Source organism: Balaenoptera ricei, chromosome 2 (genome assembly GCF_028023285.1).
Source record: "Balaenoptera ricei isolate mBalRic1 chromosome 2, mBalRic1.hap2, whole genome shotgun sequence".
Taxonomy (NCBI): Eukaryota; Metazoa; Chordata; class Mammalia; order Artiodactyla; family Balaenopteridae; genus Balaenoptera; species Balaenoptera ricei.
Window position 1 is genome coordinate 132,582,021 of NC_082640.1, and position 14,252 is coordinate 132,596,272.

Below are 14,252 nucleotides of genomic sequence, written 5' to 3' on the forward strand. Positions count from 1 at the left end.
TCCTACAATTCAGATAGAACCACAAAATACCCCAAATTGCCAAAGCAATTTTGAGAAAAAAGAACAAAGCTGGAGGTATTATGCTCCTAGACTTCAGACTATACTAATATATTACAAAGCTACAAACAAACAGTATTCAAAACAGTATGGTACTGGCACAGAAACAGGTATGTAGATCAGCAGAACAGACTGGAGAGCACAGAAATAAACCCACATACCTATGGTCAATTAATCTACAACAAAGGAATAAAGAATATACAATGGAGAAAAGATAGTACTCAATAAGTGGTGCTGGGAAAAGTGGACAGCTACATGTAAAAAGAATGGGATTAGAACATTTCCTCATACCTTATACAAAAATACACACAAAATGGATTAAAGAACTAAATGTGAGACCTGAAATCATAAAACCCCTAGAAGGGAACATAGGCAAACACTCTTTTACATAAATCATAGCAACAATTTTTTGGATCTGGCTGCTAAGGTAAAAGAAATGAAAGCAAAAATAAACAAATGGGACCTAATTAAATTTAAAAGCTTTTGCAAGGCAAAGGAATTCATGTAAATGAAATAAAAAGAACCTGGGAGAAAAAATTTGTAAATGATATGATGAACAAAGGGTTAGTACCCAAAATATATAAACAGCTCATACAGCTCAGTATCAAAAAAACATACAATCCAATTGAAAAATGGCAGAAGACCTGAATAGACATTTTTCCAGGACTTCCGTCGTGGCACAGTGGTTAAGAATCAGCCTGCCAATGCAGGGGAAACAGGTTCAATCCCTGGTCCTGGAAGATCCCACATGCCGCGGAGCAACTAAGCCCATGTGCCACAACTACTGACCCTGTGCTCTATAGGCCATGCTCCGCAACAAGAGAAGCCACTGCAATGAGAAGCCCGCCCACCGCAACAAAGAGTAGCCCCCACTGGCCGCAACTAGAGAAAGCCCACACACAGCAACAAAGACCCAACATGGCCAAGACATTTTTCCGAAGAAGACATACAGATAGCTAACAGGCACCAGAAAAGATGCTCAACATCAGTAATCACTAGAGAAATGCAGATCAAAACAACAATGAGGTGTCACCTCACAACTGCAGAAAGGCTATCATCAAAAAGTCTACAAATGACTAATGTTGGCAAGGATGTGAGGAAAAGGGAACCCATGTACACTGTTGGTATGAATGTAAATTTGTGCAGCTGCTATGGAAAACAGTATGGAGGTTCCTCCAAAAACTAAAAATAGAACTACCATGTGATCCAGTAATTCCACTTTTGGGTATATAGCTAGAAAAATGAAAACACTAAATCAAAAAAAAAAATACATGCACCCCCAACATTCATAGCAGCATTATTTACAATAGCCAAGATATGGATGCAACCTAAACGTCCATCAACAGATGAATCAATAAAGAAGATGTGGTATATATGTACAATGGAATATTACTCAGCCATAAAAAAGAATGAAATTCTGCCACTGACAGCAAACATGGATGAACCTAGAGAAATAAATTGCTTAGAAACAAATTGCTTAGTGAAATAAGTCAGACAGAGAAAGAAATACTGTACAATAGCACTTGTATGTGGAATCTAAAAAAATAATACAAACGAATGTATATGCAAAACAAAAATAGAAAACAAACAGATAGTTTGTTTTCACAGATATAGAAAACAAACTAGTGGTTACCAAAGGGGAAAGGGAAGGGGGGAGGGGCACGTTACAGTTGTGAGATTAGGAGACACAAATTATAATGTATAACTAAAATGTATAAAATAGAAAAGCAACAAGTATACAATGCACAGGGAATTATAGCCATTATCTTGTAATAACTTTTAGTGGAGTATAATCTGTAAAAATACTGAATCACTATGCTGTCCACCTGAAACTGTTATTGTAAATCAACTATACTTCAATTAAAAGAATGAAAAAATGAAAGGAACATAGAGCCAACAAATGTAAAAATATTTAGAACACTGATAAAGAGATAGGTGGTACACCCTATAGCCTCAAGTATTAACCAATTATATTTTATTTTTCTTCTTTATGCTTCTTTATGTTTTCTGAAAGTATTTACTTTTCTACTACAAACTTCTTCATCATTGTCACTTCTACAAGTTTAGAGGCAGAACTCCTGCATCTACAACTTTAAACACAACTATTTAGCCATGAGTAATCATAAAAATGAAGCAAATGGCAGAAAATGTTCACTCCCAGTTATGATTGTTACTCTCACACCAAACAGCCATGGGCACTTTATTTTCACATTCTATCTTAGTTTTATCTTTTCCAACTTGAAAATTATTCCATATTATAAAAAACGTGATGTAAAGAGTACAGGCAAATGGAAGAAACAAAAAATGCTTGTACATGCATAGTTGCACAGCACTATCCTTAGATTTTTAATGACTGGATTTAGAACAAAAGAGTGTTGTATCTCAAGATTGCTTTGGCTATTCGGGGTCTTTTGTGTTTCCATACAAATTGTGAAAATTTGTATTCTACTTCTGTGAAAAATGCCATTGGTAGTTTTATAGGGATTGCATTGAATCTGAAGACTGCTTTGGGTAGTATAGTCATTTTCACAATGTTGATTCTTCTAATCCAACAACATGGTATATCTCTCCATCTGTTTGTATCATCTTTAATTTCTTATCTTTGATAAAGGAGGCAAGAATATACAATGGAGAAAAGACAGTCTCTTCAATAAGTGGTGCTGGGAAAACTGGACACCCACATGTAAAAAGATGAAATTAGAACACTCCCTAATACCATACAAAAAATAAACTCAGAATGGATTAAAGACCTAAATATAAGGCCAGACACTATAAAATTCTTAGAGGAAAACATAGGCAGAACACTCTATGACATAAATCACAGCAAGATCCTTTTTGACCCACCTCCTAGAGAAATGGAAATAAAAACTAAAATAAACAAATGGGACCTAATGAAATTTAAAAGCTTGTGCACAACAAAGGAAACCATAAACAAGACCAAAAGACAACTCTCAGAATGGGAGAAAATATTTGCAAATGAAACAACTGACAAAAGTTTAATCTTCAAAATATACAAGCAGCTCATGCAGCTCAATATCAAAAAAACAAACAACCCAATCCAAAAATGGGCAGAAGACCTAAATAGACGTTTCTCCAAAGAAGATATACAGATTGCTAACAAACACATGAAAGGATGCTCAACATCACTAATCTTTAGAGAAATGCAAATCAAAACTGCAATCAGGTATCACCTCACACCCGTCAGAATGGCCATCATCAAAAAATCTACAAACACTAAATGCTGGAGAGGGTGTGGAGAAAAGGGAACCCTCCTACACTGTTGGTAGGAATGTAAATTGATACAGCCACTATGGACAACAGTATGGAGGTTCCTTAAAAAACTAAAAATAGAACTAACATATGACCCAGCAATCCCACTACTGGGCATATACCCTGAGAAAACCATAATTCAAAAAGACACATGCACCCCAATGTTCATTGCAGCACTATTTACAGTAGCCAGCACATGGAAGTAACTTAAGTGTCCATCGACAGATGAATAGATAAAGAAGATGTGGCTCATATATATGATGGAATATTACTCAGCTGTAAAAAGAAATGAAATAACTCAAAAAGAGTCATGTACCACAATGTTCATTGCAGCACTATTTACAATAGCCAAGACATGGAAGCAACCTATGTGCCCGTCGACAGATGAATGGATAAAGAAGATGTGGCACATATATACAATGGAATATTACTCAGCCATAAAAAGAAACGAAATTGAGTTATTTGTAGTGAGGTGGATGGACTAGAATCTGTCATACAGAGTGAGGTAAGTCTGAAAGAGAAAAACAAATACCTTATGCTAACACATATATATGGAATCAAAAAAAAAAAAAAAAAGGTTCTGAAGGACCTAGGGGCAGGACAGGAATAAAGACACAGACGTAGAGAATGGACTTAAGGACAGGAGGAGGGGGAAGGGTAAGCTGGGACTACGTCAGAGAGTGGTATGGACATATATACACTACCAAATGTAAAATTGATAGCTAGTGGGAAGCAGTTGCATACCACAGGGAGATCAGCTCGGTGCTTTGAGACCACCTAGAGGGGTGGGATAGGGAAGGTGGGGGGAGATGCAAGAGGGAGGGGATATGGGCATATAAGTATACGTATAGCTGATTCACTTTGTTATACAGCAGAAATTAACACAACAATGTAAAGCAATTATACTCCAATAAAGATGTTTAAAAAAAAACAGTGTTGTAGTAGACACAGTTAAGCATAAACAACTTAGCCTGAATAATTAAATGAACTTTTACAATTTTACTAAATCAAACCAAAAATTACCAATATAAAAATCAGAAAACATGATTTTTCTATTTCAATGACAAATTAATATTGTAGTTTTTAGGCAAACCCAGGAATAAATTTCTTAAGTCAATGTTGAGTTATAGGTAGGTATTAGAAGATAGTGATATATCATTTAAACTAAAGTCATTTTGCATATTGACCTATATATTGTTTTCTACAAAATATGTTAACAGATATGTCATTTACTTGTCAGTAGCAATGAAACGCAGAGCATGGGATCCCAGCACATTAATGAGAGTAATTACGGAATGATTCTCAAGAGGAAAACAAGCAAACATGAAAGGCAAATTCTTCTACTTCAAAATTTTGTCTAGATCTAGCTGTTGCTTTTTTCCCCTCTAACACCAGAATGAATTGCTTTCTTTACTAATGTTTTTTCTTAAGCTAGGTACCCATATAACAATGTCTGAGACAAAAACCTGTCTATTGGAACAGAAAATGAGAGACTGGAAGAGTGGCACAGGGAAGGAGGGGAAGTTAATGTCCTGGTGTATTATTGACTTAGCCATCACCGTGTGTGATCAATTCTCAGCGTTGCTGGGACCTGTTGCGGAGTCTTAGGAAAAGTATCTCCAAACCATTCCCTCCAAGGATAAAAAAGGGAAGCTTTATTGTCATTCTCTCTCCTAGTGGAATAAAAGATTGCTCCCGGGATATAAACTCTTTAGTACTTCCAAATTGTGTATGTGTGAGAGACATGAGTTTCCTGCAAGTTCTTATGTCAAGGCATCAGAGAAGAACTTGGGTAAGAAGCAAGAGGTTCAGAATATATGCTTGACATGAGAAACTCTCAGGCTTTACCCACTCAAAATTAGTTGCCACAGCTATACTAGTATATGAGATGAAGCCAAGAGGATTTGAGGTGCTTTAAAGAGGCATTTTATACAATCCAACCCATGCCCCACTCAGACATGTAGATATGTGTTTACTCTCCATTAACCCCCATCCTAATCCCCTTCAGCCAAATTCAAACTGTATGAGGTTTCATGAAAGACAGTCATTATGACTAATTGTAGCTCCTGCTCCTCCAACTCACTCTGAGTCCTTAATTAATATGCACCATTTTCCTCCTATCCTTCTCCACCATGTGTTCTAGATTTCTTGGTCTCTCATTTCTCCTATCAGCTGTTCCAGTGTTTTTTTTTCTGGTGATGTAACTCAGACCATCCCTCAAGGAATCCCTCAATTGTCTTGCCTTGTTGAGGCCATGGTTTCTGCAAGTGCAGGCCAGTAGAAGTTAGGATGAAAGGGGCCCATCTTAGTTCCACTTCTTGGTTCCCAGCTAAGTACTTTTTAGGATGTAGCACAACATACCAATCATTGGTTCAACATCTATGCTACATTCTAGAAGGTAGAACTCTAACCCTCAGTGGCAGTCCCTGAGCTGGCATTTTAGCTGAAACTTTATGAGGTCAATCTATGGTTCTATCAGTCTAGATATTTCTGGATGATGAGATATATGGGACGAACAGTGGTTCCCATGGTTTTGTGCATATTGTAGAGTCTCTTATTATAAATTGAGACCCTTGTTCCAATGTAATGTTCTGTAGGTGCCACGCTAAGTGATCAGGATTCTGAAAGCTCTCACATGGTGGTGCTGTCCAGCAGTATTTCCTATCAGTAATAGGCCCCTGTTGTCAGATGACTAGTAAATAATACAGTCCCCAGATCCTATCCTGTAGGTATGCTTTCTAGGGCTAATACCAGTACCAACCCTCTCGGCAAAAGCAGAGCCTGAAACCAAGACCTAAAGTCAGGTAGTTTATTTTGGAATGCCAGCAAGTTGGAGTGAGGAAAGGAGAAAAAACAATAGAAAGATGGATATGACAATGACTGCAACTAAGGGTGACTCATCACTTGATGCCACCAAAAATTTATGGGGAGCCTTAGAAACTACACCTCAAAACTATCCACCCAGGGGACAAAGGAAGGAAGCATTTAGCTATCTGGTGGCTCCTATCCCCCACTGATAAAGTGTCACCCTATGAAGTGTTAACTCTCACACATTTTCAAGGAGTACATTCATGAGGATCAAGCAATTTCTGCAGGATTCCCAGCTGCCTCCCTATACCATGTCTCCGGAGAAGACCTAGGGCAGGAAGTAAGAGGTACCAGGGATGCAAATAAAGCTTGTTGAAGACGGCCCAGAATAAATGCTGTGTGGCTGAAATAATGGGTAAAGGCAAGAAGCTATGAAGCTGGCACAAAAGCTCTTCAGAGGTTCAGTACTGTCTACTGGTTAAGGTTGATGTATGAAAGTGAATTCTCATCATATACTTGATCAACATTGCTTTTTCTTCCTCCAAAGTAGGTCAGGTTGAGCCTTCAATATACCCTATAGGGCTTCCCTGGTGGCGCAGTGGTTGAGAACCTGCCTGCCAGTGCAGGGGACATGGGTTCGAGCCCTGGTCTGGGAAGATCCCACGTGCCGCGGAGCAACTAGGTCCGTGAGCCACAACTACTGAGCCTGCACGTCTGGAGCTTGTGCTCCGCAACAAGAGAGACCGCGACAGTGAGAGGCCGGCGCACCGCGATGAAGAGGGGCCCCCGCTTGCCGCAACTAGAGAAAGCCCTTGCACAGAAACGAAGACCCAACACAGCCAAAAATAAATAAATAAAAAATAAAAATAAAGGAATTCCTTAAAAAAAAATATATCCTATATATGTCCAGAACTATGCAACTATAATCTAATAAGGCATTAATTAAAATACTACCTTAAGAAAGTAAATGGCAATTACAAGAGATGTCTATAATGTACAGTAATTTTGAATTATTTTCTTTGCCAACGGGAGGATTTGTTTCACTATGTTAGTAGGTGAACTTCCTTCCTCTAAAAATAATATTAACCAAGCCATGAAAATTGGTTTATTCTCCTACATAAATACTTTAGGGAGAGTCTCAAAGCAAAGAATAGGGGTTTGGCAATTCATCTAAGGGGAATTCGTGTTTCTTAATGTTTTTGCATCAGTGGTTTTATGAAGCTGTTTTTTTATTTCTTATTTTCCCTTTCAGAATAAAATTAGATAAATTAAAGGCATTAATGGTTATACGTTTTTGATTTCATGGTATTTTTGTCATAATTATTAAGTGAGCTAAAACAATATCAATGGGCTTAATTGATTTTTTCTGTCCCATAGCCTTGTCATTTATCCTGATTTAGTAAAGACACTGGATGACTTTATTTCATTTATTAGAAATGGATGTTATTCACTCTTCCATGATGTACCTGGGGCAGTAAGCTTTGAGATGAGGTTTGTGAATTGAATTATTATCACAATAAAATTGTTCTCTAATACACCTTATTAGGAGTATTATAATTTATTTCCTAGGCTAGATAACATTAAAAACAGAGTTTTAAGTAGAAACTTCCTTTTAAGGTTAATCAAAACAATATCGATGAAATGCTTACTATGTGCCATGGACTGAACTAGATTTTGGTGGACAAAACAATAAATATAACTTAGTCCTTTGCCCTCATTGTCTAGTAAAAAATTTCAGTTCAGTTTGTAAAATTCAATGGTATCTTTGCATTAGAATTCCGTAACATTCTATACATACCATTTTCTTTCATTTTCTCTGACACATGTTAACATTGAAGCTAGTAGTATAGATTTAATAATTTTCAAGAGTGATATATTCTTTTAGACATATCCAGCCAAAATAGGCATCATTTTTACCCATTCTTGTAGCCACATCAAGCAAACACTAAATACTATCCATTTGTCTTTACATGTGCCTTTGAATTGTTTGCTTTCATTTTATCCTCCCTATTATCATTGTAGTCGAGGCCCTCATATTTCATATCTAGACAATGTCACTGTTCACTTTTCCTGCTTCCATCCTCTTAAGTGCATCCCTAATGCACACCATGTTCTATAATTTGGGTGACCATACATTCCAGTTTGCCTGGGATACTCTCAATTTTGACTACTGTAATTATCAAGAATAGATCCTTGCAGTCTCAAAAACTGGGCGGTAAGTTTCATGTTCATCTTACCTGTTCATCTCACATTATATTCAACTTTGTGACCTTACACTTTTCAAAGTCTTTCAATGACCAATGTAAAAAGCTCATACAGGATTCAAAACTTCTACAATTTGACCACAATGTACCTTTTAAACTTTATTTAATATATGTTCTCATTTCTCAACCTATGTAAATTGTTCTCCATCTTTGATGATCTTGATGGCTAACTCAAATTTCTTGATTTCATGTTGTCTTTCCTGATCACTTTCATATTTCCACTGAACTACAGTAAATATTCTTTGTCACTCATATGCAGACTTGTGAGAGCCAGGATATTGTTTTTTAGTAAAGTTAGCTCTAATACACATCATTTGGTTGCCTTACACGTTCTGATAGGAGACATTACTTAGTAGTGTTTAATATCATGGACTGGTATCATGATGCTTAGGCTTAAATAGCAGATCTTCTAGTGCATTCTACCATGCAAGCTCTTTCTTCACTTTATCATGCAACTTCCTAAGGCAACAAATATTACTTAGTAAACAGTAAAAAAAATGTTAGCAAATAGAAGGAAACAAGAGGAACAAAATAAGACCAGGTAGACATCAAAAATGCTACCCACTCCATCAATTTTCTCCCACCAATAAATCTTCGCATTACTTTTATGAAAATAAATATTACTTCCTTAAAAAGATCCAGACATATATCTAAAACTACGTTTTACATGGCTGAATATACCACATTCAAGGAATGTGAGAATATGATGGGGTGGAGTAATATTTTCCCCAAGCATTTTGGTTCTTGAGCTTGATCCTGGGAATTTCTTATCTCACTTGAGGGCAACTACTCATTTATTCAGGGAGGCTCTTCTTCATCCCAGCACTGGTTTTCTCCTCTACAAAAGTTATGGCTTAAATTTTTCATATTCCTTGAACCTAAACCCATTAAATCCAGGCCCAACAGAGTTTCCTATCTGATCCTTACCTGCAGGCAATTTGCCATCTAGTGTAAAAGAGAAGAAAACACATAAACAAGTTAAATTCAGTGTGATAGGAACTATGATAAAGCAATGCACAGGTGAAATGGAGAACAAGTGTTGGAACTTGGACAAATTTCTATCTCTCAAAACTAAGATAAGCTGGAAAAACATGCATAAGTAGTTGATGAGCAAATTAATTCACTGAATTAACTATTTTATGGATAATTAATTTCAATAATCAATTTTTAATTCTATACAAGTTTTTTCTGTTGTGATATCCCAACCATTTTAAAAATGATGAAAAAAGGGGTTATGGGAGTAATCTACAACTTGTAAGGCAGGATTACTTCCAGGTCATGATCAGATTGTAGTGCTTTAAACTTTTTCACAAGGCTAGATGAGTCTAATAAACAGTCTATGCAACACCAAATTAATACAAACAGATAAAAATAACTTTTATAATAAAAAATAAATGCCAAACATATTTGATGAGTGAATTATTCAAAACTACCACAATGTATATACATAAATTTACATAATAAGCCAGTCTGATTAACTCTTCACTTCTCACCACAACAAAAGGTGCAGAGGAAGGAACACTCCCAAACTTATTCTATGAGGCCACCATCATCCTGATACAAAAACCAGACAAAGAAACCACAAAAAAAGAAAATTACAGGTCAATATCACTGATGAACATAGTTGCAAAAGTCCTCAACAGAATACTAGCAAGCCAAATCCAACAATCCATGAAAAGGATCATACACCATTATCAAGTGGGATTTATCCCAGGGATGGAAGGATTTTTCCATATCTGCAAATCAATCAGTGTGATACACCACATTAACAAACTGAAGAATAAAAACCATATGATCATCTCAATAGATGCAGAAAAAGCTTTTGACAAAATTAAGTACCCATTTATAATAAAAACTCTCCAGAAAGTGGGCATAGAGGAAATATACTTCAACATAATAAAAGCCATATATGACCAACCCACAGCTAACATCATACTCGATGAGGAAGAACTGAAAACATTTCCTCTAAGATCAGGAACAAGACAAGGATGTCCACTCTTGCCACTTTTATGCAACATAGTTTTGGAAGTCCTGGCCATTTCAATCAGAGAAGAAAAGAAATAAAAGTAATCCAAATTGGAAAAGAGGTAAAACTGTCACTGTTTGCAGATGTCATGATACCATACATAGAAAATCCCAAAGATGTTACCAGAAAAGTACTAGAGCTCATCAATGAATTCAGTAAAGTTGCAGAATATGAAATTAATACACAAAAATCTCCTGCATTTCTATACACTAACAACAAAAGATCAAAAAGAGAAATTAAGAAAACAATCCCATTTACCATTGCAACAAAAAGAATAAAATACCTAGGAATAAACATACCTAAGGAGGCAAAAGACCTGTACTCCTAAAACTGTAAGACACTGATGAAAGAAATCAAAGATGACACAAGAAGATGGAAAGATATACAATGCCCTTGGGTTGGAAGAATCAATATTGTCAAAATAACTGTACTACCCAAGACAATCTACAGTTTAAATGCAATCCCTCTCAAACTACCAATGGCATTTTTTTGCAAATCTAGAACAAAATATCTTAAAATTGTTATGGAAACACCAAAGACCCTGAATAGCCAAAGCAATCTTGAGAAAGAAAAATGGAACTGGAGGAGTCAGGCTCCCTGACTTCAGACTATAATACAAAGCTACAGTAATAAAAAAAGTATGGTACTGGCACAAAGAGAGACTTATAGATCAATGGAAAAGGATAGAAAGCCCAGAAATAAACCCATGCAGCTACAGTCAATTAATCTAAGACAAAAGAGGCAAGAATATACAATGGAGAAAAGACAGTCTCTTCAATAAGTGGTGCTGGGAAAACTGGACACCCACATGTAAAAAGATGAAATTAGAACATTCTCTAACACCATACACAAAAATAAACTCAAAATGGATTAAAGACCTAAATGTAAGACCAGATACTATAAAATTCTTAGAGGAAAACATAGGCAGAACACTCTTTGACATAAATCGTAGAAAGATTTTTTGAATCCATCTCCAGGAGTAATGAAAATAACAAAAATTAACACATGGGACCTAATTAAACTTAAAAGCTTTTGCACAGCAAAGGAAACCATAAACAACAACAAAAAAAGACAACCCATAGAATGGGAGAAAATATTTGCCAAGGATAACACTGACAAGAGATTAATCTCCAAAATATACAAACAGCTCTCATGCAGCTCAATGTCAAAAACAAACAACCCAATCAAAAAATGGGCAGAAGATCTAAGTAGGCATTTCTCCAAAGAAGACATCCAGATGGCCAAAAAGCACATGAAAAGATGCTCAACATCACTAATCATTGAGAAATGCAAATCAAAACTACAATGAGGTATTACCTCACACTTGTCAGAATGGCCATCATCAAAAATCTACAAACAATAAATTCTAGAGAGGGTGTCAAGAGAAGAGAATCCTCCTACACTGTTTGTGGGAATATAAATTGGTGCCACTATGGAGAACATTATGGAGGTTCCTTAAAAAACTAAAAACAGAGCTACCATTTATCCAACAATCCCACACCTGGGCATATATCCAGAGAAAACCGCAATTCGAAAAAATACATGCACCCCTATGTTCACAGCAGCACTATTCACAACAGCCAAGACATGGAAGCAACCTAAATGTCCATCGACAGATGAATGGATAAAGATGTGGTACATATATACAATGGAATATTACTCAGCCATAAAAAAGAATGAAATAATGCCATGTGCAGCAACACGGATGGACCTAGAGATTATCATACTTAGTGAAGTAAGTCAGAAAGAGAAAGACAAATGTCATGTGATATCACTTATATGTGGAATCTAAAAAAATGATACAAATGAACTTATTTACAAAACAGAAACAGACTCATAGTCTTATAAAACAAACTCATGGTTATCAAAGTAGAAAGGTGAGGGGGGGATAAATTAGGAGGTTGAGATTAACATATACACACTACTATATATAAAATAGATAAGCAACAAGGACCTACGGTATAGCACAGGGAACTCTACTCAATAGTCTGTAATAACCTGTATGGGAAAAGAACCTGAAAAAGAATAGATATATGTACATGTATTACTGAATCACTTTGCTGGACACCTAAAATTATAAAAAAAAGTAAATGTTGAAAATATTTGCTGAGTGAGTTTTTCAAAACTACTACAATGTATATACATAACTTTACATAATAAGCAGATCCCATTAACTCTTCATTTCTTAACTTAAAAAAAAGTTACATATTAGTCTGTTTTCTCCAAGGCACCAATATACTTGGCAATTTAACATAAGGCATCTTAAAATTTCTGTTATCTAGATGATACTTCTGAACAAAAATTCTTGGTAATAGTTTGAAAGAAACAGATTTCTTAAAAGAAGTTAAATGGGCAGCTACAAAATTTAAGAGAATAAAATGTCAGAAAGTGACATGTCTTTTTATTCATGAATCTGTCAAGAAATCTCCTTGTCCCATTTCAGACGTTTAGTATATTTGTACAAAGCAACATCTGTACATTTACGAAACACAATTCAAAAATGCCAAAAGAAAAAAGTGGCAATTTAAAGGTATCCTAAAAGGAAAGTTTTGAAATACTGTCTTTGATCACTTCCTATGACCAATGTTTTTGAACTGACATATTTCTTTGAAGTTCTTCTATTCAGGTCCCTAATGAAATATTACCTGCAGGTAAAGCTAGGTAGAGAAACATACAAAGTGGATAGAGATTCATTAATGCAAATTTAGGAAAAATACACCTATGCGCATACACACTATTCCTGTCATGTATGTTTAGGATACAGTTTGATAGTTACTATCAGTCCTGACAGGTGATTAAAGGTATTTGGAAAACCTACAAAAAAAAAAATAAAGAAAGAATCAAGGGTCCAAGTCATGTCAGATTAAAAGATTACATTCCCCAGAAGGCTCTTCAGCTTTCTGTCTGAGTGTTTGGAAGTCAATCACACATGGGGTTAGTAAGGTTAACTCAGATCGGTATAGGCCATAAATAGTAACTGGTCAGAAAAGCAAATATCTGGGTAAATATGATTGTCGGCATTCATGGCAGGTAAGAGTCAGCTATGAGACTGGCCAGGAAAAATCACAGCCAGCACAGGTGTAATTAGGATTATAAAATTAGCAAGAAGTTGCATCATGAGAGAATTAGGCACTAGGGTTGCCACGCCATTGAACAATGGGACTGGAAAGTGCAAAAAAGCTGAAGAAACATAATAGAAGACATGTGAGCATGTTAGTATCAAGAAGTCATGATTCAATGAGGCAGTTTTCTTCTTCCTGCCCCCAGTTTATGGCTGTTTTTATATGATCAACAGCAATATATGTCCAGATGAAAAGGACCAGGTAAAGTTTGAAAGACATATTTTAGTTTCACCTGCCTCAGCTGCATGCTAGATTTATTCATTAAATATGTATTTACTAAATAAGGTTAACATTTCTTCTCTTCAATACTGAGGTGGTCAAATAACTAAAAAGGAATTTTGGTTCTTCTGTAATGATATTTTAATTACTTAACCCAAAATTTAAAAAATAAATTTCATTTTGATATTCAGATAGTAAATAGATATATTTCTTTGCTCAGTGCAGCAGAGAGTCTGCTCACTGCTGTCTATGAGGTCCTCTTCTTCTTCCTCCTGGGCACACATCAGGATTACAAAGTTTAGCTTTCTTTCAATTAGATATGTCCAGGTTACTAAACCGTAGGCAATGAATAGTGAGTAGAACTATGTGTGTCTTTTCCAGATCAAGACAGTTATGAAGTGGTTGTGTATCCTCCATATTTGCTCAACCCTTTTCTAGTTAGATAAAGACAACAACAAGACCCTAGATTTACACTATGCCCAATAT